Raw genomic sequence first — 19,517 nt, 5'->3', positions numbered from 1 at the left:
GCCAGGGTGTTGGACCTTGAAAGTTCATTCCTGCGAAGCGGCCCGCCTTCCCAGGGGATCCTTGTTTAAAGCATATTCCCGGGCAAAGTGGCCTGGCTCCTTGCAACGACGGCAAATGGGCTGTCCATCCGGCTGGTAGCAGTCGCTGGGTCGTCCTCTCCACGCTGGGTACCTCCTGGGCCTCATCCATGGAATATCCTCTTTGCTGGTCACCAACTCGATCTTGGGTGTAGTCTGGGATCCACGCAACTCCTGAATGATTTTAGCCATTGAAGCAACGGTGTCTGTCAGGGCAGCAAGCTTTTGATGGAGAGCCTCATTGGTGTTAGGCTCCAGAGATTTAGCAATAGCCCCTGACATGGCTGAGGTCACTGGCACTCCCTGCTGCTGAGGTGCCTCTGCAATAGTTTGAGACAAATCCAGATCCCGGGGCGCCTCTGCCTGCTGGAGACGAATGGCACTTTCCTTTAATTGAGCAAATGTCAGTTCGGGATCCTTAAAGGCCAGCATGCTTAAATGCCCCCTGTGAGAAGGTGTTAAGAGTCCCTCAATAAATTGATCTTTCGATAACTTATCTGCTCCGGTGGTAAAAACAGGTTCTGCTAATGTAAGTGCTTTGAGCGCCTCCTGTAGATTTAAAGCAAAGTCTCTCACACTCTCATTGGGTTTCTGTTTACAATTAAAGAATCTTGTTTTAGCCTTACTGCCGGCAGTGATTTCAAAAGCTGCTTTCAATCCGGCTATTACATGTTCAACAGTGTCTTTTGCATCTACTGGCCAGGCTGTGACTTCCCGCAGGGCACTGCCAGCTAATTGTCCCATAAGATGACCAACACACTGAATCTCTGTCAGGGCAGGGTACATGTTGAAGTAGGCTTGCAGCTTCTCATTAAAGTTATCAAGAGTATTTGGCTTACCTTCATAGTGTGGTAGCCACGGGACACCTGGAGTATAGGGCATCAGAAATGGCATAATGGGCGCTGCTCCTTGTGCCGCTGGGCTGCCAGACGATCTATTCATATTTTGTCCTTCTGCTGCGGTCGCATCACCTGGTGCATCAGCATCTTCGTGTTGTGACATGTTGCGCCCCCTTAGTTAATCTGGACCCTTCCGGTCCTCTGCTTCTGTCGGGATAGCGCACAATAGTTCCACGGTGCAGCAGGATTTTTTATTTATTTATTTATTTTAGTCAGAGCTCAGGCTGTGGCGCTGTTCAAATAACACAGTCTCGTGTCCTGGCAGTTATGAGGTGATTACCTCAGAGGATGGCGGCCATTTTGTCCCCATGTCTTTCAATGGGAAAAAAAAATTTCAATGGTTTTCAATGGGGAAAATACATTTTCTTTAATAAAGTCAATTTTTGATGTTTTTTCACACAGTTCTTTTTTGGCCAATTTTACTGGAAATCACGGCACACAATACCCAGTTTAGCTGGGCACGGTAGATCCTGTTCGTGACGCCATTTTGTGATGCCCAGGAGACCGGGGTACCCAGCACCGGATCGGGGGTCTATTTCTTGAGGGGATGTCACGGATGGCTCGACCCGGGCTGTGGTCTCAGGCGATGCACAGTGCAATGGGGGGTATTTACAGGGGATAAATAAAAGTTTATAAGAGTTTTTCGTGACGCCACCCGGAATAAATGTGGCTATTTATGGCCACCGCTGCCAGTAGCTGGCCGGGGATGATGATTTGGGGCAGCTGAGGTGGAAAGCCCTTTCCGGGTAGGGCTGTGGGTCCCAGGCAGGTGAGGTAAAAGTCAATGGTGGTTATAGATAATGGTTTTGTGAGGAGACTTTAGGGGCACAGACACTTACTTGATCAGCAATAGGTTTTTTCAGCTTCGATGGTCCCAATCCTGGATAGGTGGCTACTGCCCAAATGAGAGACTGAGGCACAGGCGACGTTTAACCGGTTTACTTCAACAAAAAACTGCATAACAACAAGTCCCGTCACCAGAGTCTGTATAAGGAGGACTAAGTTACTCTCCCCTGCCAGGTCCTTGGCCTCCTTCTTTGCGCTGTGTGTGGCCCTGCTGCTGTTTGTGAACTGGCTGCCGGCCCAAACTGTCCCTCCCGGGTCCTAATTCAACAGGCAACTTGAGTCCTTTTCCTCTGCTTACCCCCTCCGGGAGTACCTCTGAACTCTCTGGATGTTGCTGTGTCTGACCCTGGTGAAGCTTGAATCGCCTTCACTTTTCCTGGTTGCTGTATTGTGTGAAACTAATGCAGCCACGGATCCGGTGTCCGTATCTGCGCCTTTTCAGGGGTAGATATTAATGGCTACCCGGTTCCTAAAATGTTCCTCTTCTCTGTCTCCTCCTCCTCAGACCGATGGCTTGGGCCTGGAAATTGTCAGTCTCTCCTAAGGACCTCAGAGCAATTTCTCTGTAACTACTCCTCTGAGCGTCCCGGCTCCAACTGAAAAAACTAAACTGTCAATTTTACCTCAGATCAGAATATATCTAGGGGAGTCTCTTGAGCTCCCCCTTCTGGCCAGAGGTGGTAGTGTGGTGTCTGCTCTAGTGCTTGTGTTGAGTAACTAATGATGGTTTTACTGTGGATAATACCCCCAGGGGTGCCCCACTATGCTGTGTGAGCCTCAGGATATGTAGCGCCCCTGAGCCACTCAGAGCACTACTAGGTACTGCATCCCCACAAGGATGCAGGGCTTACCCTCTGGGACCTGGAACACCAGTGCCAGTAACACCTGCACACACCAAAAATCCTAGTTCCCACACCACATCAGGGGCATTCACTAGTCAGACACTGGGGATGGCCACCTAGAGGGCAAAGCCAGACCAAGAACTAGGCAGGCTGGTGGGTGTGGATTGGGAGCAGTCTGTAAGAATGTAGTGAAGGGAGCAGACATGCCTCGAGCTGGGTCTGTGTAACGGTAACCCGGGAGTAGTGTCATGGTTCGCCTCCCCGTCCACATGGCTAGGGGGCGGAGCCTTCTCTCGGGCTTCACTTCCGGACCCTGGATGCCTTAAAAGATGACATTTCCAGTGAACCAGTGCCGGCTATAAGCTTAGCCTTGCCTGTGATTGCTGGTCCTGTGAGGGATATACTGATCTGTCTGTTCCTGTGCCCCCGTGCCCTTGTCTGTGTTCCGTCCGCTGGTCCTCCCGCCTGTCCTCTGTCCCCTCACCTATTTCCCCACTCGGTTGCTTCCTCCGGTACTGACCTTGGCCTGACTTTGACTCCGCTTCTGCTCGTTCCTCCGGTCCTGCTTCAGCCCGTACGGTGTTTGACCCAGCCTGCCTGACTATTCCTCGCATGCCCTGCAGCTCTGCTTCTCAGCTGTGCTTTGAAGCAGTGTATGAGAACGCTGTGTATTTACTTCCTGGTTCTCGTTGCTCTGTGTAGTGTCTTCTGCTGCAGAGCTCTGGCTCCCCCTGGTGGCAGCTTGACAAGTAGGTTGCCAGAATAGGAGCAAACAAGTACCTCTGGAACAGAGAGAAATTGCCAGGGACAGTACGAGGGAGCACCACTGGAACCAAGCATGCACGGGGAACAGGGCCCTAGGTCAGGCGGCAGTTTCACACGGCGTGGCAAATTCCTGCATGGTGAGGGCTCTCCAAGGGCCTCACTGAACTATAGATCCAGGGGCATCAGCAGTAAAGCAAGGATCGGGGTTTGGACACATACCTCCCCACAGTGTCCACACTGCCAGCCGAACGGACAGACCGCTGTATCACAGCTGGGGGACCCCCAAAGTTCCAGGTTTTGGGGTCCCAACTACACTGAGAGTGCTGGGGACAGAGCGACCCAGTCATTAAACTGGCACTGGAATACAGGGACCTGAACCAGCCGTCCACAGGTTAAAGTGAGTAGAGACTGTTCATTACAACCCCGGTGTGGTCTCCTTCATTATGAAGTGCAAAGCTCCTATCTCACAAGTCCCCTGCCTCAGCCCTGCCTGTGGAGGGCCTACCACCATAGCTGCCATCACCATCAGCCCAGGGGTAATTCCACTAAGCAGCGGCAGTTCCATCCTATTAACCGCAAACCGCAGGTGGAGTCACATAAATGACTTTCATCTCCCATGTAAATAATCCCTTTTTAAAAAGGCCCCAGGGCACAGGACCGGGCAACGGCCACCACCAAAGTGACATTCCTAAATAGTGAACTGCCCGGGACCGAGTACCCCATTCCCTGGGTGACACAGATACTCACTCAGGCGCTCAGGTACTCCCTGCTGACCCTGTAAAGTTAATGCTCCTAATTTGTTTGTCTCATCAAAGAAAATCCATGTGGTTGCAGGCCTTTGTTGATTGCGATTCTGCAGCCAATTTCATAGACTCTGGTATAGCAAAGGATCTGGGTTTGTCTTTGCTGAGACTAAATTCCGCTATTAAAATCTCCACCATAGATAATACTTTTCTCACTCAGGGTGTGGTTGAGTATATAACGCAGGAGGTGTCCATGCAAGTTGGAGCTTTGCATTCCGAATTCGTGTGATTTTTTTTTTGTTCTGATACAGGTAATTAGTTCCAAGCATCCGGGGGCATCCCAGCTCTGGACCAGACCCCAATCAGAGGACAATAAAACTTTCACACTGAACAGCAGCAATATTTATGGCCACACCAGTTTGTCTTCTTGCCATAGTGATAGTTCTGCTTCACATAACTTGTTTTATTTACTACCCCATTCTATGTCCTGTTGTGTGATTCTTCAGATTTTGTGTTATATTGAGCCTGAAGTAGAGACCTGAGTAGTCTCGAAAGCTTGCTATTATTACCATGTTTTCAGTTAGCCATTAAAAGGTATCTACCACTGAGGACTTCAGTTCTTTTAAACAATTTTTTGTTCTGAAGAATTTGTCCTCAGCAGTGGTACTGGGCATGCCATGGCTGCGTACACATAATCCGGTCATTGACTGGCACCAGGGTGATATAGTTCACTGGAGCCCTGAGTGTAAGGCGAGATGTATGTCGTTATCTGTGAACCTGTCTAAAACTGAACCTGCCTTTATACCTTATGCTTTCCGAGATTTTGCAGATGTGTTTTCTGTGTCAGAATCTGAAAAATAACCTCCACACAGAGAGTACAACTGTCCCATAGATTTGGTTTCCAATTCACCACTCCCCAAGGGTAGAATTTTTAATCTCTCTGGTCCAGAGCATCAGGCCATGAAAGAGTATATAGCAGACAGCCTGAAAAAAGGATTTATCAGGCCATCCAGGTCACCAGTTGGCACTGGATTCTTTTTTGTTAGCAAAAAAGATGGTGACCTCAGACCTTGCATTGACTACTGTGAGCTGAACGCCATTACTGTAAAGAATCAGTAGCCTCTGCCACTCATCCCCGATCTCTATAACCAGCTCATAGGAGCCAAGTGGTTCATAAAACTTGATCTCAGGGGTGCATATAATCTAATCCGCATCAGAGAGGGGGATGAGTGGAAAACAGCTTTTAACACACCAGAGGGACACTATAAGTACCTTGTAATGCCTTTTGGGTTAAGTAATGCGCCAGCTGTTTTTCAGAACTTTGTAAATTATATCTTTAGAGATATTTGCGGTCAATATTTGGTGGTCTACCTGGATGACATCCTAATTTTTTGATCTGATATTATGTCACATGCCCTACAGGTATGCAATGTACTCCAGAGACTCAGGGATAACTCCTTATTCGTTAAAGTTAAAAAATGCATACTTTTTGCTGAGATCAATTTCCTGGCATATATCTTGTCTGCAGAAGGCTTCCCTATGGATCCCTCAAAGCTTCAACCCATTAAGGAATCAGTGAAGCCCAGGTCACTGAAGGCTCTGCAGCGTTTTCTTGGATTTGCGAATTATTACCCCAAATTCATTAGATATTTCTCAAACATCGCCAAACCCCTCACTGATCTGACTAATAAGGGTGCGGATGTGGTAAATTGGAAACCTTAGGCAATTCAGGCCTTCGCTAAGCTGTTTTGCCTCGGACCCTACCTCCCTGACAGAAGTTCTGTCGCTTATCCATGTTATGTAAATAAAAGCTTATAACCTGACTTTAAGATTCTCCCAGTTGTAACTTGACAAACATGGGACGGTCTCGTCATCTTCAACAGTCTACCCGTAGTAGGACTGTATCTGGTGCTGGTAACAGCAATTTTATGGAATCTTTTCATAATTTTTTTAGACCCTCCTTTGCAAGGCCACCAGAGACAACAAGTCTGACACATAGTCAACGGCTGGAGAGGATGATACAGGAGTATCTCCAAATGAACATCGATGCCATGACTTTGCAAATGGAGCCTTCCTCCTTTTGGGCTTCAAATCTAGAAAAATGGCCAGAGCTCTCCACTTACGCCTTGGAGATTTTGTCGTGTCCAGCTGCCAGTGTTGTCTCTGAACGTGTCTTCAGTGCTGCTGGGTGTGTGCTGACAGATAAGCGCACGCGTCTGTCCAGTGACAATGTGGACAGACTAACGTTCATCAAAATGAACAAGTCATGGATCCACAAGGAATTTACTACCCCTGTGTCATCCTGGGGAGAGTAAATGCTTGTGGATTTTGAATGTGCTTGATGCAAATCAAAACATCCTGTTTGCAACTAGGGCACAAGTGCTGCCACTGATGGGGTGTCTGTGTGGCCCAATTTTTTGAAAAAAGGGAGACTCCGCTTGGAGTAACCCTTACTTACATTGTTTTTAAAAATGATCCAAGATGAACAGAGCTGGGATCAGGAAAGACTTTGCTACCTACCCCGGTGTCATCCTGGGGACGGTTAAGAATGGCGTATTTTTGATTGTGCTTGATGCAAATCAAAACATCCTGTTTGAAACTAGGGCACAAGTGCTGCCACTGATGGGGTGTCTGTGTGGCCCAATTTTTTTAAAAAAAAGGGAGACTCCGCTTGGAGTAACCCTTGCTTACATTGTTTTTAAAAATGATCCAAGATGAACAGAGCTGGGATCAGGAAAGACTTTGCTACCTACCCCGGTGTCATCCTGGGGACAGTTAAGAATGACGTATTTTTGATTGTGCTTGATGCAAATCTAGCTGTAAAGTGTACAACTAGGGCACAAGTGCTGCCACTGAATGGGTGAGAGCTCTCCAGTTATGCCTTGGAGATTTTGTCGTGTCCAGCTGCCAGCGTTGTCTCTGAACGTGTGTTCAGTGCTGCTGGGTGTGTGCTGACAGATAAGCGCACGCGTCTGTCCAGTGACAATGTGGACAGACTAACGTTCATCAAAATGAACAAGTCATGGATCCACCAGGAATTTACTACCCCTGTGTCATCCTGGGGAGAGTAAATGCTTGTGGATTTGGAATGTGCTTGATGCAAATCAAAACATCCTGTTTGCAACTAGGGCACAAGTGCTGCCACTGATAAGGTGTCTGTGTGGCCCAATTTTTGGAAAAAAAGGGAGACTCCGCTTGGAGTAACCCTTGCTTGCTGTGTTTTTTAAAAATGATCCAAGATGAACAGAGCTGGTATCAGGAAATACTTTGCTACCTACCCCGGTGTCATCCTGGGGACGGTTAAGAATAGCGTAGTTTTGAATGTGCTTGATGCAAATCAAAACATCCTGTTTGCAACTAGGGCACAAGTGCTGCCACTGATAAGGTGTCTGTGTGGCCCAATTTTTGGAAAAAAAGGGAGACTCCGCTTGGAGTTACCCTTGCTTGCTGTGTTTTTTAAAAATGATCCAAGATGAACAGAGCTGGTATCAGGAAATACTTTGCTACCTACCCCGGTGTCATCCTGGGGACGGTTAAGAATAGCGTATTTTTGAATGTGCTTGATGCAAATCTAGCTGTGAAGTGTACAACTAGGGCACAATTGCTGCCACTGAATGGGTGGGTGTGTGTGGGGCCCAATTTTTGGAAAAAAAGGGAGACTCCGCGTGGAGTAACCCTTGCTTGCTGTGTTTTTTAAAAATGATCCAAGATGAACAGAGCTGGTATCAGGAAATACTTTGCTACCTACCCCGGTGTCATCCTGGGGACGGTTAAGAATAGCGTATTTTTGAATGTGCTTTATTCAAATCTAGCTGTGAAGTGTACAACTAGGGCACAAGTGCTGCCACTGAATGAGTGGGTGTGTGTGGGGCCCAATTTTTGGAAAAAAAGGGAGACTCCGTTTGGAGTAACCCTTGCTTGCTGTGTTTTTTAAAAATGATCCAAGATGAACAGACCTGGTATCAGGAAATACTTTGCTACCTACCCCGGAGTCATCCTGGGGACGGTTAAGAATAGCGTATTTTTGAATGTGCTTGATGCAAATCTAGCTGTGAAGTGTACAACTAGGGCACAAGTGCTGCCACTGAATGGGTGGGTGTGTGTGGGGCCTAATTTTTGGAAAAAAAGGGAGACTCCGCTTGGAGTAACCCTTGCTTGCTGTGTTTTTTAAAAATGATCCAAGATGAACAGAGCTGGGATCAGGAAAGACTTTGCTACCTACCCCGGTGTCATCCTGGGGACGGTTAAGTATGGCGTATTTTTGAATGTGCTTGATGCAAATCAAAACATCCTGTTTGCAACTAGGGCACAAGTGCTGCCACTGATAAGGTGTCTGTGTGGCCCAATTTTTGGAAAAAAGGGAGACTCCGCTTGCAGTCACCTTGCGGTGTTTTACATGATTTTAGAAGGGCATGCCATGCCTATATCTGTGTGTCCTCCCCTTTTTCCTTGTCCTGCTATTTTGTTTTCGTATGAATATATGTCCTTGTCACTTTCCCATGTGTTTCTGTTGTGTTGTGAGTTGTTTGTCACCTTTTGGACACCTTTGAGGGTGTTTTCTAGGTGTTTTTATGTGTTTGTGATTGCCTGCCGTTGTTTACTATGCAGTTCGAGTTCGGTTCGTCGAACGTTCGACGAACCGAACTCGAACTGGACCTCCGTTCGGCGAACCGACCTCGAGCCGAACCGCGACCGGTTCGCTCATCTCTAGTAAAGGTATTACCCCGCACCATATTGGAGCACTTGGGACACCTAAGGCAGGGGAAATTCCCTTGTTTTGGTGTAGCCAAAAAAGTCTGTCTAGGTTTACGAATCAAAGACCCTATGTCGGCCCGAACAAGGAGACTTTTTAAATTAGGAGGTCTTTTGAAGCTAAATAAGGGAGCCACAGTGAACTCATCTACCTCAGGATATGATTGGTGTAAAAGCTGCCAATATTTCAAGATTATACCTCGAATAATGGGGTGATAGGGATGAAAGGTATTAACGAATGATACAAATGGACCTTGTCGCTTTTTCTTAATAATCATACTCTGTTCATTATAGCTGGCTAAAGATGGGGAATAACCCCGCTGTATGAATTTTTGTTGCATTTCCTGATGTCTAAGAGACCGCTGCAAAACCTCTGAAACTATCCTGGCCACTCTTTTATGCTGAGAATGGGGAAGAGATTGCTTCAAATGACGTGGATGGCAACTGTCATAATGTAGCAAACTGTTCCTATCAGTTGTCTTCACATACAAGTCAGATGAAATTTTGCCCTGTGAGTCAACAGGGATTAAAGTGCCCAGAAAATTAATAGTGTGAAAACCAATGTGTTTGGTAAATGTTATGCCTGGTACCTGTTGATTAATAAATAGAAAAAAATCATCAAAGGCAGCAATGGGACCATTATATATAAGAAAAATATTGTCAATGAATCTTTTCGAGCCCATTGCTGTACCTTTGTTCTGGATATAAAACTGATCCTGAAACATAAAAAAAAATTTGTATAGTACTATGGATAATAAATCAAGGCAAAATTCCATCTGAATGGATGAAAATGTAGTATATGTACGGAGAAACCAATACATAGCTTGGAGACCTAAGACATGATCAATACTGGTATATAATGAATTAACATCAAGAGTAATCAGGACGGAGCCAGAGGGTAACTGTCCTAATGACTGTAAATGTTCAAGAACATGAGTAGTGTCCCGTAAATACGAGACAGTAGTAGGAATCAAGGGGGACAAAATCCGGTCCAACGTAATCGCCAAGGGAGATAGCAAAGAGTCAGTTGAAGCGACAATGGGTCGTCCAGGTGGATACCAGAGGTTTTTATGTACTTTGGGTAAAGTATAGAAAACGGGAACCAATGGATTGGACTTATTCAAAAAGGTTGCCAATTTAGAATCAATAACGCCAAGTTGGGAATAGTAAGCGATTTTATCCAAGATGATATTTCTAATGGTAGGTGAAGGATCAGTAGTAACAAGTAATAAGTAGTGCGATCCGCAAGTTGTGTCTGGATCTCCTTGATATAGTAACTCTTATCCATGATTACCAATGCTCCCCCTTTATCCGCAGGTTTGATTATAATGGAAGGATTGAGCTTCAATGTACGGAGAGTCTGAAATTCATCCGAAGTAAGATTACGTTTAATATGTGGATCACCATTCCTGGTTCTATTAATAAAAGTTTCCACATCCAACGAAATATAAGTCTCTACAGGATAAGAACGAGTTTACTTTTCTAATGCACTGTGAGCTGTGAGGTCTTATATAGACAGGTGTGCGCCTCTCCAAATCAAGTCCTATCAGTATAATTAAAACAGCTGGACTCCAATGAAGGAGTAGAACCATCTTAAGGAGGATCACAAGGAAATGAGTAGCATGTGACTTAAATATGAGAATATGAGCAAATAGTCCGAATACTTATCACCATGTGATATTTCAGTTTTTCTTTTTAAAAAAAATAAAAAATTAGCAAAAAATTCTACATTTCTGTTTTTTTCTGTCAAGATGGGGTGCAGAGTGTACATTAATGAGAAAAAAAAAATACTTTTTTGAATTTACCAAATGACTGCAATGAAACAAAGAGTGAAAAATTTAAAGGGGTCTGTATACTTTTCGTAGCCACTGTATTTTATGAAGGTAAAGTCGTAACACTAAACCTGCATAAAAAAAGGTAGTGCAGGATAGTATAAAATATTATGAATGACGCCTATTAGAGCGACATCTGGTGTGCTGAAATTCAGCTGTCTTTGATTTGCACTTTAGGTACTAAAGGTAGTACCAATGTACTGGTAGACGTAGTAGTGCACTTGCAGTTTATGGACCCTCTTCACTTCCACCTGCTGCAAAACTTCACTTCTACACTCCACTGTCAGCCAAAAAGCAGAGGGGAATGAGGGGCGTGAAGAAGTGAAGAGGCACTATAGACTGCAAGTGCACTGATACACTTGGAGACCTATTTTGGAAATCGATAAAAACCGAATTTTCTCACAACAAAGCAGCAGATGGCGCTGTCATAGGTGTCTGATAATATTTTATATTGCCTTATCCTGCACTACCTCTGCTTTTTCAGTGTTACTAATAGCTCTCTTTAACAGGCTAATTTAACATCTACACAAAATAAATAAGAAACTTTCACCTTTAGTTCACTCTCTTGTTTTTTCCTTAAAAATATTTTATGATCCCAGTCAAAGTATCGGTGATATTACAACAACTAGGCTCCTCGCCAATCATTGATTTTGTGGATCTATAAAATGTAAAAACTCAATTCAATCAAATCAGTCTGAAAACCACATGGATGACACTTTTTTGATCTTTTTGAATCTGTTAAGGTTTGGTTTCCATTACTACATCTTTTTATACTTATTTGGATGCTTTCTTATACTATATACTGAACAAATATATTAACCCCTTCAGCCCCCAGCCTGTTTTCACCTTAAAGACCCGGCCATTTTTTGCAATTTTGACCAGTGTCACTTTGACAGGTTATAACTCTGGAACACTTCAACGGATCCTGGCGATTCTGAGATTGTTTTTTCATGACATATTGTACTTCATGTCAGTCGTAAATTTAGGCAGATATGTTTTGCGTTTATTTGTGAAAATTTCGGAAATTTGGCGAAAATTTTGAAAATTTTGCAATTTTCAAAATTTGAAATTTTATGCCCATAAATCTGAGAGATATGTCACACAAAAAAGTTACTAAATAACATTTCCCACATGTCTACTTTACACCAGCGCAATTTTTGAAAAAAAAAAAAATTCCATTAGGAAGTTAGAAGGGTTCAAAGTTCATCAACAATTTCTCATTTTTCCAACAAAATTTACAAAAAAAAATGTTTTAGGTACCACATCACATTTGGAGTGATTTGAGAAACCTAGGCGACAGAAAATACCCAAAAGTGACCCAATTCTAAAATCTGCACCCCTCACTCTGCTCAAAACCACATCCAAGAAGTTTATTAACCCTTTAGGAGCTTCACAGCAACCAAAGCAATGTAGACGAAAAAATGAAAATTTTACTTTTTTAACACAAAAATGTTACTTTAGCCATAAAAATTAGTATTTTCACAAGGGTATCAGGAAAAATGCATCATAAAATGTATCGTGCATTTTCTCCTGAGTACGCAGATACCCCATATGTGGTGGAAATCAAATGTTTGGGCACACAGCAGGACTCGGAAGGCAAGGAGCGCCATTTGAATTTTTGAGTGCAAAATTAGCTGCACTCATTAGCGGACGCCATGTCGGGTTTGAAGACTCCCCGAGGTGCCTAAACAATGGAGCTCCCCCATAAGTGACCCCATTTTGGAAACTAGAGCCCTCAAATATTTTTTCTAGATGTTTTATGTGCACTTTGAACCCCTGGGGGCTTCACAGAAGTTTATAACGTTGAGCCGTGAAAAGAAAAAAAATTTTTTTTTACCACAAAACTGTTGCTTCAACCAGGTAGCTTTTTTTATCACAAGGGTATCAGGAAAAAATGCACCATAAAATGTATTGTGCAATTTTTCCTGAGTACGCAGATACCCCATATGTGGTGGAAATCAAATGTTTGGGTGCACGGCAGGACTCGGAAGGCAAGGAGCGCCATTTCACAGCAAAATTGGTTGGAATTATTAGCGGACGCTATGTTGCGTTTGGAGACCCCCTGAAGTGCCTAAACAATGGAGCTCCCCCACAATTGACCCCATTTTGGAAACTAGACCCCTCATGGAATTTATCTAGCTGTTTAGGGAGCACTTTGAACCCCTGGAGGCTTCACAAACGTTTGTAATGTTGAGCCGTGAAAATATTTTATTTTTTTTACCACAAAATTGTTTTTTCAAACAGGTAGCTTTTTTTCCACAAGGGTATCAGGAAAAAATGCACCATAAAATGTACTGTGCAATTTCTCCTGAGTACGACGATACCTCATATGTGGTGGAAATCAATTGTTTGGGCGTACGGCGGGGCTCAGAAGAGAAGGAGCGCCATTTCACAGTAAAATTGATTGGAATTATTAGCAGACGCCATGTTTCATTTGGAGACCCCCTGAGGTGCCTAAACAATGGAGCTCCCCCACATGTGATCCCATTTTGGAAACTAGACCCCCCCCCCCATACAAAAAAAATTAGTTTGGCGAAATAAAAAATACAGACATCAGTAGAAAAAAAAAAAAAAAATGAGCGCCTGCCAAGACCAGTGCCAAACGTGAGAGCAATGCACGAGTCTCGCATCGCATCATCCACTGCAGTCTGTAAGCGAGCAACTGCGCTGGATAATGCGAAGCGAGAGGGCGGGGCGGCAGATGAGAAAGGGCGCAGCGGATGGAAGATGGGAAATGGCGCAGCGGATGGAGGAGCGGCAGAGGATGGGAAAGGGCGCAGCGGATGGATGATGGGAAATGGCGCAGCGGATGGAGGAGCGGCAGAGGATGGGGGGGGGTGAGATGGGGATACCTACCTTACAGGATGGATCTAGGCAGCAGGATCACAGCAGACAGAAGAGGCAGCAGATGAAGGAGGCAACACATCGAGGAGGGTGAGAGGGGGCAGTAGATGGAAAATGGGAGAGAGCAGGCAGCAGATCGGGGAGGGGGGCAGAGTCTGATGGGAGAGAGAGATGGCACATGTAGGGGAAGGGAGGGGGGCTTGCAGCACATGTAGGGGGAGGGAGGGGGGCTTGCAGCACATGTAGGGGAAGGGAGGGGGGCTTGCAGCACATGTAGGGGGAGGGAGGGGGGCTTGCAGCACATGTAGGGGGAGGGAGGGGGGCTTGCAGCACATGTAGGGGGAGGGAGGGGGGCTTGCAGCACATGTAGGGGGAGGGGGGAGGGAGGGGTGCTTGCAGCACATGTAGGGGGAGGGAGGGGGGCTTGCAGCACATGTAGGGGGAGGGAGGGGGGCTTGCAGCACATGTAGGGGGAGGGTGGCTGGCTTGCAGCACATGTAGGGGGAGGGTGGCTTGCAGCACATGTAGGGGGAGGGTGGCTTGCAGCACATGTGCTGCAAGCCAGCCACCCTCCCCCCACATGTGCTGCAAGCCAGCCAGCCACCCTCCCCCCACATGTGCTGCAAGCCAGCCAGCCACCCTCCCCCCACATGTGCTGCAAGCCAGCCACCCTCCCCCCACATGTGCTGCAAGCCAGCCACCCTCCCCCCACATGTGCTGCAAGCCAGCCACCCTCCCCCCACATGTGCTGCAAGCCAGCCACCCTCCCCCCACGTGGGGGGAGGGTGGCTTGCAGCACATGGAGGGATAGGTGGTGTGATGATGGAGAAGGGGCAGCCGATGAAGGAGGCGGCGGCCGCCGCCGATCGGGGGCAGCAGCGGCTGAAAAAGGTGGGTGCGACGGCGGCGGGGACAGTGGCGAGCATGGCGGCGGGGGACGGCGGTGGATCGGGAGCGGCGGCGGGGACGGCGGTGGATCGGGAGCATAGCGGCGGGGACGGCGGTGGATCGGGAGCGGCGGCGGAGACAGCGGTGCAGCGGGAGCATGGCGGCGGGGACGGCGGTGGATCGGGAGCGGCGGTGGAGACAGCGGTGCAGCGGGAGCATGGCGGCGGGGACGGCGGTGGATCGGGAGCGGCGGCGGAGACAGCGGTGCAGCGGGAGCATGGCGGCGGGGACGGCGGTGCAGCGGGAGCATGGCGGCGGGGACGGCGGTGCAGCGGGAGCATGGCGGCGGGGACGGCGGTGCAGCGGGAGCATGGCGGCGGGGACGGCGGTGGATCGGGAGCGGCGGCGGAGACAGCGGTGCAGCGGGAGCATGGCGGCGGGGACGGCGGTGCAGCGGGAGCATGGCGTCGGGGACGGCGGTGCAGCGGGAGCATGGCGGCGGGGACAGCGGTGGATCGGGAGCGGCGGCGGAGACAGCGGTGCAGCGGGAGCATGGCGGCGGGGACGGCGGTGGATCGGGAGCGGCGGCGGAGACAGCGGTGCAGCGGGAGCATGGCGGCGGAGACAGCGGTGGAGCGGGAGCATGGCGGCGGAGACAGCGGTGCATCGGGAGCATGGCGGCGGGGACAGCGGTGCATCGGGAGCATGGCGGCGGGGACAGCGGTGAAGCGGCAGCAGCGGCGGGGCGATCGGAGACAGCGGCAGCAGCGGCGGGGCGATCGGAGACAGCGGCGGGGACAGCGGTGAAGCGGGAGCAGCGGCGGGGCGATCGGAGACAGCGGCGGTGAAGCGGGAGCAGCGGCGGGGCGATCGGAGACAGCGGCGGTGAAGCGGGAGCAGCGACGGGGCGATCGGAGACAGCGGCGGTGAAGCGGGAGCAGCGGCGGGGACAGCGGTGAAGCGGGAGCAGCGGCGGGGCGATCGGGGACAGGGGCGGGCGGCGGGGCGATCGGGGACAGGGGCGGGCGGCGGGGACAACAACTTACCGCTCTCCTCGGCTTCCAGGGACGGTCACAGGCCGCAGATCCACATTGATTGGAGAGAGCGGTCACAAGACCGGTCTCTCGAATCAGAGCTGGGGGCGGGTGAAGCATCGATCACCCAGCTCCAGCCAATGGCCAGTGCTACAGCAGCACTGATCAGGGCTGAATTTTCAATGTTCCAGCCATTTTCAATGGCTGGAACATTACAGTGGCTGTAATTGGCTGAGCGGCGTTCGTCAGCCAATCACAGCCTCTGTAGGTTCGGGGAGGAGGCACCACCCCTCCTGAGGTCAGGCAGAGGTCCCCTCCTTCCCGAATCCACCGTTTAAGTAAATAAATTTCACTCCCCGGGGCTCCGGGACCGCAATTTCGCCAGGACGTACTGAGTACGTCATGGGTCCTTTAGCACCATGTCACCATGACGTACTCAGTACGTCCAAGGTCGTTAAGGGGTTAACTCAACACTTTGTTTTGCTCCCATTTTTCATGAGCTGAACTCAAAGATCTAAGAATTTTTTATGTACAGAAAATGCCTTTTTCTCTCAAATTTTTTTCACAAATTTGTCAAAATCTGTCTTAGGCTATGTGCGCACGTGTGCGCTCTGCACCGCACCTAAAAGGTGCGCTTCAGAGCGCAGCTGAAAAGCTCCATTCTGAAGCGCATGGTGCCGGCAGAGAACGTGCGCTCTGCATGCAGCTCCTGCCATAGACAGAGCAGGAGCTGCCGGCAAAGCGCACGGAAGAAGTGACATGTCACTTCTTAGAACGCGCGCTCCGGGCAGCAGCCGAAGCGCTGCGCTCTAAGACGCCACGTGCGCATGGCCCCTGCACAATCTCCATAGATTGTGCAGGGGACGCAGGACGCATGCAGTTACGCTGAGGTACAAAGCGCAGCGTAACTGCATGAATTACGCACACGTGTGCACATTGCCTTAGGCCTGCGACACACATCCGTGCCGCCAGCACGTGTTTGTCATTTTTTACACGTACCGGCGTCACGGAGACACGTTAAGCAATGCTAACCTATTGTAGCAGGCACACACACGTAAAACCACACGGAACGTGTGTCCGTGTGCGTTTGTACGTGTGTGCGTTTTTCAAAGCGCTGACATGTCAGTGTTTTCTCCGGCAGCACGGGTGTCACACGGCCCGCACCCGTACCACACGGGTGTAGTGTGCATGCGGTCCCGTGTGACACGCGCCGGAGAAAACACACGTGTCAGTGAAAAAAACCCAAAACATTAACTCACCATTCTCCAGCCCTCTTGTCTCTGCCGCTGCTGCCTCTTGCTGCCAACCGCCGCTCATTATTCTCATTTAATATTCACTTCACTGCCTGGCAGTAGCAGCAGCGGGGAGACGGGAGGGCTGGAGCCGAAGATCAGCACCACAGACAGCAGGAAGGACCAGGTGAGTATGTAAATTACCGGTTCTACTTGTGCTATCGCGGATAGCACACGTAGAACACACGTGGCCCACACGTAGCAGAGACACGTACTTACCTGCACGCAACATGCAGGGGAAATACATGTCTCTCGGCACGTGCGTGATTTTCACGTGAGTGTGGCAGAGGCCTTAGTTAGCATTTTTGCTTTGCTGAGATACTACATCCGTCTCACAGGTATGGCATATCAAGATGCTGACTAGACTGCATGATTATTACACAGGTGTTCCTTAGGCTGGCCACAATAAAAGGACACTCTAAAATATGCAGTTTTACAGTATTGGGGAGATCCGGGGTTCAGAAAACTAGTCAGTATCTGCTGAGACCACCATCTGCCAGTCTGTCATCTGTCCTGTACAATGAAAACCGGGATTCATCTGTGAAGAGAACACCTCTCCATCGTGCCAGACACCATCCAATATGAGCACTTGCCCACTCAAGTCAGTTACAATGGCAAACTGCAGTCAGTGGAGACCGCAATGAGGAAGACGAGCAGCAGATACGATTCCATGAGATGGTTTCTGACATTTTGTGCAGAAATTTTTCAGCTATGCACCGATTGTTGCAGCAGCTGTCCGGGTGTCTGGTCTCAGATAATCTTGGAGGTGAAGATGCTGAAAGTTGAGGTCCTGGGTAGAGATGAGCGAACTGGCCGTGGTTCGGCTCGAGTTCGGTTCGCCGAACGGAGGTCTCATTCGAGTTCGGTTCGGCGAACGTTAGACGAACCAAACTCGAACCAATGGGATATAATGGGAGGCAATCACAAACACATAAAAATGCATTATAAATGTACACATAGAGTTAATAAACATTGCCATAACACTTACCGGTCCCCGCGATCCCTCCTGCACTCTGTCTCCTGCCGCTATTCCATCCGATGATCGCTGAATCCTCCCGGTGATCAGCACTGCCAGCAGTGATGCAGGACCTATCGTGATGTCAAAATAGCCATGTGACCAGTCACGTGGCTATTATCTCATCGGCTACAGACTGGTCACATGACTATGACGCGTCATGTAGTACCTGCGAGTGCATCTCTCCGGTACACGGTGCACATTTGTGTATCGCCGTGTACCGGCGACATGCTCTAGCACACGGTCGACTCCCCGTTCCGTTAGTGACCGGCTGACACAGCCGGTCATTAACGGAGATCACCGTTGCCATAGAAACGCAGTTAGCGGTGACGTCACCGCTAACCGCGGTTCCGGGAGCACCGTTGCTATGGTAACGCGTCTGTCAGCGTTACCGCTTTTACCGCTGACAGCCAGTAGCACTGATCACTCACGGAGTGAAGGCTGCACGCTGCTTCCCGTGCAGCCTTCACAGAGTGAAGGCTGCACGGGGAGCAGCAGCGTCTTCCCCCATGCAGCAGTGATGGAGCAGAGCTGCATTTGTTGAACGAGAAAGACAGAAGACCATGGATCGTAGAAGGCTGACAGGGAGTAATAAAGATGGAGTCTCTGTGTCTGTGTATTTATTTCTATTAAAGTATTTTTTCTCTGTGTGGTGTCTTTTTTTTAACCCTGTATTGGAGATTCTTAATGGCCGGGTCAAACGTGCCTGACATTAAGAATCTCTGTCTTAATACTAGCTAGTAAAACAAAGCTAGTATTAACTCATTATTACCCAACAAGCCACCAGGCTTCAGGGCTGTTGGAAGAGTTGGATACAGAGCCAGATGATGGCGCTTCTATGAAAGCGCCATTTTCTGGGGCGGCTGCGGACTGCAATTCGCAGCAGAGGCGCCCAGAAACCTCAGGCTAACCTGTGCTGCGGATTCCAATCCCCAGCTGCCTAGTTGTACCCGGCTGGACACAAAAATGGGGCGAAGCCCACATCATTTGTTTTTTAATTATTTTATGAAATAAGTGAAATAATTAAAAAAAAGGGGCTTCCCTATATTTTTGGTTCCAAGCCGGGTACAAATAGGCAACTGGGTTTTGGAGGCAGCCCGTGGCTGCCTGCTGTACCTGGCTAGCATACAAAAATATGGCGAAGCCCACGTCATTTTTTTGGTGGGCAAAAAATTTCTGCATACAGTCCTGGATGGACTATGCTGAGCCTTGTAGTTCTGCAGCTGCTGTCTGCTCTTCTACATACAGACAGACAGCAGCTGCAGAACTACAAGGCTCAGCATACTCCATCCAGGACTGTATGCAGAAGTTTTTTGCCCCCTGAAAAAATTATGTGGGCTTCACCATATTTTTGTATGCTAGCCAGGTACAGCAGGCAGGTACAGCTGCCCCCAACCCCCAGTTGCCTATTTGTACCCGGCTGGGAACCAAAAATATAGGGAAGCCCTTTTTTTATTATTTCATGAATTTCATTAAATAATTAGAAAACAAATGACGTAGGCTTCGCCCCATTTTTGTGTCCAGCCAGGTACAACTAGGCAGCTGGGGATTGGAATCCTCAGCACAGGTTGGCCTGAGCTTTCTGGTCCCCACTGCTGCGAATTGCAGTCTGCAGCCGCCTCAGAAAATGGCCCTTTCATAGAAGCGCCATCTTTTGGCGCTGTATCCAACTCTTCCAGCACCTGCC

This window comes from Anomaloglossus baeobatrachus, chromosome 2, assembly GCF_048569485.1.
Source record: "Anomaloglossus baeobatrachus isolate aAnoBae1 chromosome 2, aAnoBae1.hap1, whole genome shotgun sequence".
Lineage (NCBI taxonomy): Eukaryota > Metazoa > Chordata > Amphibia > Anura > Aromobatidae > Anomaloglossus > Anomaloglossus baeobatrachus.
This window is presented reverse-complemented; position numbering follows the sequence as displayed.